Source organism: Ceratina calcarata, unplaced genomic scaffold, assembly GCF_001652005.2.
Source record: "Ceratina calcarata isolate Rehan_Ccalc_2016 unplaced genomic scaffold, ASM165200v1 scaffold1181, whole genome shotgun sequence".
Classification (NCBI taxonomy): domain Eukaryota; kingdom Metazoa; phylum Arthropoda; class Insecta; order Hymenoptera; family Apidae; genus Ceratina; species Ceratina calcarata.
Window position 1 is genome coordinate 2,131 of NW_017132772.1, and position 7,533 is coordinate 9,663.

At 37.1% G+C, this 7,533-nt stretch overlaps 1 long non-coding RNA gene across 1 annotated transcript; it reads right to left on the reverse strand.

Moving 5' to 3' along the window:
• Window positions 1-1,827: 1,827 nt before the first annotated feature.
• LOC113464317 (uncharacterized) lies at window positions 1,828-3,259 on the reverse strand. The gene is made up of 3 exons (XR_003389145.1): window positions 2,981-3,259; window positions 2,696-2,886; window positions 1,828-2,472 (listed from the first exon to the last, which is right to left on the reverse strand). It is a non-coding gene; the product is annotated as an uncharacterized LOC113464317 (long non-coding RNA).
• Window positions 3,260-7,533: the final 4,274 nt, after the last annotated feature.

Genomic DNA, 7,533 nt, shown 5'->3' on the forward strand with positions numbered 1-7,533 from the left:
TATACATGTTTTGAGAGAATACCGTGAGAACACCGCGAATTTATAGTGGAATAACAAACAATCGATTCATGTCTCTGATTGCAAATTTTTGTAAACAAATAAGAAATAACAATAATTTTCTTACCTTACACGAGATTACTAAGCTCAAGTTGTATTCTTCATGTATTAATTGCCACGCTTCTCCTTTTTTATTGAAGCGTGCAGTTATCATTTTTTTTAGCCTCGATTACATCTCCATATTTCTTTAGTATTTGTAAAAAAAAACCGCTTCCCAGTGATGTACATGTGTCACGATTCGTTGCGATATGCCGTCGAAGAAGCTTTCCATTTCCCCGGTTTCTAGACCTCATTGATAAGACGTTCATTGTCTTCACTACATTTTTCCCGTACGATCATCCGCGTAATATGGACTAATTTGCTCGTTCGGTTGATGTACTCCCATAACGATTCGTCCGATCCTATTCTGAGTCGACTTAGTTCTCCGCGTAAAGACGCCAAAGACCGACTCAGAGCGAACCATTTCTTCAGGAATTTGACAAATTCAGATACCTTCTCGAATTTTTTACCTTGAGCGAAACATCTCGCCGGACCTCTTAAATTTGAGCGCACTATCGCCAGATACTCGGTTTCAGTGTTTGGCGGCATTAACGCTAGACCGTCCTCGACTATCTGCGTGAAACTTAACAAGGAGGAATTCTCACCGTCAAAAGCCGGCATGACTGCCATGGCGGCTTGCAAACAACTACGTTGTGTTAAATACGCCATCGAGAATGTTAGATTGACCATTTGATCAAACGTAAGCGTAGAGCTTGTTGTCGAAATGGACCCAGTTTTCATTTTTTCTAGTTCACTGGAAAACGAGTATGCAATTTTGATTTAGAAATCGACTAGGAAAACTAGTATATGGCCGTTTCAAAAGTCAGTTATAACATCTTTTCGGTTCGTATAACTGTCCCTATTGGAATCGATATACAGGGTGTCCCAAAAAAAGTGTTAGAGCCGAAGAGAGGTGATTCTCTAAGTGTTTCTGAACAACAATTTTTTTTGCCAAAATGCAAAGTGGTGGATGGTTTTTGAATTATTAACGAAAAATACTGACCAATAAGAGTGCGTGTAGGGCCCACGCTATGCTACGGCCGAACGTCACGATCCGAGCCAACCTATCCGTGGCTGGACACGAGTCCTACTTGTGCTCTTGTTGGTCACTGTTTTTCGTTAATAATTCAAAAACCATAGCTCATTTTGCATTTTACCAAAGGAAATTGTTGTTAGTCTAGCGTTAATACCTCCAGAATCACCCCATTTCGGTTATAACACTTTTTCTGGGACACCCTGTATATAACAGTTTGAAACAGTTATTTTTGGGACCGTTTCAACCCCTGCCACGGATGCATCACGAAGAAATTTACTAAATAGGACGACGGTGTATGAAACGTAACGCACAAGTCGAGAAGCGGAGGATCGCGTATCGCGCATTAAACAATGTACGTGGTTAATATCTTTCAAAGTTTCTGCAAATTTTTGCCATATCCCTTCATGTTTTTGCAGGTTTGCATCGTATGCTGTTAATCGCATTAAACTGCGAATTAGTCGACACAGTTCGGTTATTTGGAATAACGTCATTCGGAAGAATCGCGCGAACGTTACAAAGTGTTCACAACACTTGCCGTTACGTCGAAGTATCCGGAATTATGATATGAACTCAGCACTTAAACATCTATCCATGTGTCCAGTCATATCGATAGATATACAAATGCATATATTCAAAGAAATGATTAGAGACGCTGAACAAGTATTTGGCGAAGCACAGGATTCAGGATACTTCGACGAAGTCGAAAATATTGTATTTCAGGCTTACCGCCACCCTTACTGTATTAAATTTGCATTACGCTCTCTTCGACATTAGACGAATCATTCGACCTACCTAAAAAGTGACACATACCGAAACTTGACGAGATAGACGCACTCGGACTTCCTCACTTCCTCTTCCTGAGATCGTATGATAATCGGTATATTTGGATAGAATGGAGTCAGTCGGTTGACTTCATCGATGATGACAAATATCAGCGTACGATGTATTATGACGAAATGCAGAATCGAAGGATCCAGATCTTTGGCAACTCGAACCTATCATGACGCCTGAGCATTACATATTCTCTAACGAAAGTGAGAATTTATCAATGAAGGATATCGTCAACAAATTCCTGTTACTCCGTGATCAAAAGGAGGACTTCAATAATTGCACTTGTCTGCAGCCTAGAAACAAGGCGAGTGCTTCCACGTACGGACAAGGTCTCGATCTTCGACGATCTATATTGAAGTGAGATCTTCACCAAGAATATGGATCGAGGCAGCAAGATTCAGCAATGACGTGGGGCAATTCCTAATTGCCAATGGAACCGTCCCAAAGTTGACTGAAGCCAGGACGCTTACCTTGGAAGCCTCTATCCCAAGTGTAGTACCGTCAAACACCTGCAAGAAAAAATGTCATTAATGGTAGCAAAACCTTCCGCTCAATCATTACTGGGCATCTACCGAAGGATACAGTAAGCCATTGTGACGAACCGAGCAGTTGGGATAACAACAGCAACTACATACAATCGGACGACCATAAAAAAATCGTAACAGGCTGCTGACGCCTCGTTACACCCGATTGAAACCCATGACTCCGGAAATAGCAAAAAATCGCTCTTACCATCCCGGAATGTCATTTTGCAAACATCGTTGGATTGAAGAAATCGCAAACGCCCAATGCGGATAATTCAGCACAATCTTCGTTGCACCTCGCTTCATTTATAATGACAGAAGAGACTTTTTCCAACGAGATAATGGAATTCACAATTGGCTATGTGTTGACATCAGCATACCGGCCCCAAACAAACGGATCTAATACATAATAGAATCTGCTTTTAATACATCGATGCACGAAATAAGAACTTCGATCGATTATATTGTACGAAGCAATGTTTGTGCCACTTACGATTTAAAAATCCACGCCATTATCACACAACGACTTCCCCTGACATACCCAACTTGCGTACATTTCATAAAAAAAATCAGACGATTAATACAGAAAAATCTAGAGAGTAGAAAATCTGGTTTTAGAACAAAATTATGGCAATGGGAACAAAGTAACGTTTGAGGCGACCGATTGCGTATACGTGCTAAAAGAACCACGTACAGGGAAACTTGATGCCCATTACGTAATGCCTTTAACAGCTTGTAAATAAACGAACAAAAGAATGCGATCCTCATATCTTAATCTGCTGAGAATTTGCAGAACATGTAGATAAGCTAAAACTCTGGAGTCCTTTCGAATCGAATCACGCGCATTAGTACTACGAGGTCGAGGTTTTGGTCCGCTAAGTAGTAATGGCCTCGAAACATATTTCACGTCATGCTATGATTGACGATTCGAATCGAAAAATACGCCGTCTCTCACGAAACTTCTTCGTTATACAACCAGCACAAGATTAATTAAAAAAAAATGGGTTTATATGGATTTCAAGAAACGAAATTCCGAAAAAATTCCACCCACACGTTAAAAATGTACTTTACATTGCCGCGGCGCTGTCAGTTATTATTTATACGCAACTTGGTATTGGCATAACGTTGCATATACGATTCCTTCTACAAGTTCGCAATGCGAACGAAATTTTCAACATTTTTTTCAATTTTCTTTATTTTTTTTATACTTGTCCGATAACTTTTTGTGAATTGACATAAATATATCCGTCCGAACTTCGTAAAATTCCCTGGAGGTCAACTTGTTCAACATAGGCTTAATTAGTACTAAAAATGAGTCAATATCGCTCATATCTGCTTATTCCTCTTTAACATATACCATTGAGGTGTTTCTATGTATTGTATCTTGAGAATGATTGCAGTTCAATTTATTTTTCTTCGACTTCGGCATGTTAGTATTATTTTTTTGTTGGCTCGGGTCAGCCTGCTTTATTTCCTGTTCCGGTTCCCCACGTTTTCCTACAAAACATACGTATTGTATGAATATTCTGCACGCAAATGCATGTGTGAATACATATTCGAATATACAGGGTGTCCCAGGACTAGTGGTACATATTTTAATGGGATGTTCCTGAGGTGATTTTAAATAACTTTTTCCTTTGCGAAAAAGTTGTCCGAGGCGTGGTTATTGAGTTATTAACAAAAATCCCCGCCCAATCAGAGCGCGAGTATACAAGACGCGCAGGAGTGCGGCAACCGCCTTGTGCATTGCCGCGTCCGTATGTCGCGCTCGTGACGAGAGCATAGGATGAAAGAAATATTGCATGCAAAAACGAACTAACAAATTGGTTAAATATCAGAAGAAAGAAAGGGATTAGTCGTTACTTACGTTCACTGAACAAATGTAACATGTTGAATGTAACATACAATGAAATAACAAACAACTTTTCAAGTTACAGAATAGATAAAATTACGAAAAATGCGAAAAGAATCAGAATTGGACTTACTTTTTTGTAAATGCAATACAATATATGTTTCAATGTTGGGGCCAACGCTCAATAGTTTTCGAAATATTAATAACAATAGGTATCGATGTGTTGAAGAACAAATACGTTAAGATCTCTTACCGTAATAGACATTAGCGACGCTGGTAATGGGTCGGATTAGTATTCTTCAATTGCAATTCATTGAAAAACATGCACATATAATAAAACATGCCTCGTCACATACACACTTATGTGTCCTAATTTCTGGTGGAAATTGTATTTGATTCATATTTAAAAAAGTGGGTCTCTTTTCTGTTAATTTACAAGCGTACCATGCGTATTGAATCATGTCTCCGTAAATAGGTGCTGATAATTGATTATGAATAATCGCGTGTATCTTTATACAGTCTTCTCTACTTGTTAATTCTCTCTTCAACCTTATTAAATCTGCAGCGTTTTGTAACTTTGATGTAAAGTTTTTCACCTGTCTAGAACATACATTACGAGACGTAAATATACTGTTTTGATCATTATGATAAGAGGAACATAAAATAATTTTTTTCATTTACCTGTAGAAGTAAACATCGCACGGTTGACATAGTTGTGTACATTTCGGTGGAATTACTTTTAAACTGTATGTTGTTAAATTTGTTTTTTTATCGTAAAATCTATTATCATACAGCATGGGGTTTGTTTGTCCTCCCCATGAATCTATTATGAATAAGAATTTATTTTCATGCACATATGGTTTTAAAACGTTATCAAGATAAGATTCATATGTCGCCGTACAAAGTTTTCCTGATTTTGTGCATGTAATAAACACATTTTTTAATTTCTTTTGTAGTTCGTCCACCTGTATTTTTATTCTTGGTCCAAATATTCCTGAATTTTCTTGTAAACATATGAATACTTGTGGAAGCAATTTTCCAGATAATGTTAAAGAGTATTGCGCTGTATATGAATGGGTGATTTTGTTTATATTTTTAACTCCAACAACAGTGCTTTTTTCGCCTTTATGAGACAGTGTTCGCTTAATTGGTATTCTGTATTCGCATCCTGTCTGGTCGGTGTTTATTACATAATCCGGGTGAAATAATTTTACTACTGTAGCGGTTTGATGTTGAAATGATTTTGCTATTTCTATTGTATCCTGTAATGATGTTTTATCTGTGTTGCTAATGTATTTTGTGACGTGTCGGCTTCTTATTCCATGTTTCTTTTTGAAATTAGTTATCCATGTGCGAGACGCGATAAATTTCGTTGGATCCACGTTGTATTCTATAGCTGCAGTTAGTGCCCATTGTTGCAACATTCTAGTAGTGACATTCTGTAAATTATCCCTAGCTTCAACAAATCTGTCATATGTCCATTTGTCTATCATTAAAAATTTATCTTTAGAGGTTCCTCCTTTTTGTATATCCTCTTCCCACATTGCTAACTGTCCTTTTCTTTTAAGTAATTTAGAACCTATTTTTTGTAATGTCCTTAACGACCAATTCGGATTTAATTTTGATAAAGAGACGACCTTTATTTTAGTATCGAGTGGTACCGACAAACGCTGTCTTTTCTCTTCTTCCGGTTCAAAAAAACTCTCGTCACTTGATTTACTTGATGACGTTGATTCCTCGCTCGATCCAATTTTTAAATCATCGGTTTTCATATTTTCATTTTCTGCCATTAACTCTTCTTCGTTAGTGAAAATCATTTCATCAATCATGTCGTGAAACCTTTTCACGAGTTCGGTTGCTATTAATTTCGATCTTTCTGTTACATTGGTCACTTTATTTGATATTATATTATTGTTTTCTAAAATTTTTGTGAACTCATAAATTGCGTTCGCAAACTCCTGTTTCCTTTCTTCACTATTCTCAATTCCCGAAACATTTGGGAACTCACAGCTGCCAGAACACGAAGCAGCAGAACTATTTTCACTGATCATAACAAGTTTTAAACTACGTACTTTAATATTAGTTAAATTAAAATATAAAAATATAATATCTGTAAAAATAAAACTATGTGATACATCGGTAAAGAAATTACTGGAAAATTGGTAGAAAACACTGTGATTTATAACTTACATAGTACAAAAAAATAAATTTCCACGGATAAGAGCACTTGATCACTAATCACTTGATAATCTTATAATGAATATTCACTTTTGACTTTCGAACTCCAACTGACGCATGGAGCAGGACTGATTCTCATGATGGAAAAAATATCCTGAACGGAATAGCCTTTTGCTCTCTTGTGTTTATTGAATAAGTACAGATAAGACCAGATCGACTTACTTAAAATGAGAAACATAGTAACGACTATGCCTAGTCTCTTTCAACACTGTATCAAATAAACCGGCAATAAGCTGATCGAAAAACGGACAAACAAATACACCTTTTAAAGTTATTATAAATAGAAAAACTGATACTTATTGCTATTGCCTGTAACGTTCATTTATGCACCTAAATGAGAAACTTTGATCTATGTTCGCCTCATCATCCCGTTCGAAAAAACTTATTTATCTCTTTGTATGTCTTGTACGCTTGTAAATTAACAGAAAAGAGACCCATTTTCTTAAATGTGAATCAAATACAATTTCCACTAGAAATTAGAGCACAAAAGTGTGTATGTGACGAAGCACGTTTTATTAGATGTGCATGGTGTCGCGAATTTTATTGTTTTACGTGCTTTTATGATAAGTGTCACATGCTAGAATGTAAAAAACAAAAATTAAAAAAAACACATTCATCGGGACTCGAACCATCAGGAATAAGATTACTAATCCGACTCATTACCAGCGTCGCTAATGTCTATTACGGTACGAGATCTTAACGTATTTGTTCTTCAACATATCGACACCTATTGTTATTAATATTTCGAAAACTATTGAGCGTTGGCCCCAACATTAAAACATATATTGTTGTACTACATCTATACTACAACATATGTGAGACTCATCAAAATCCGTGTCGCACATATGTTGGCCTCCCCTTGTCAGACTCGCTACAGGTGTCTATCTCTGATTCATGTATATCCGTCTGAGATTGTTCCAGGAAATCTTCGATCGATACAAGCTGAGCAGTTGCTG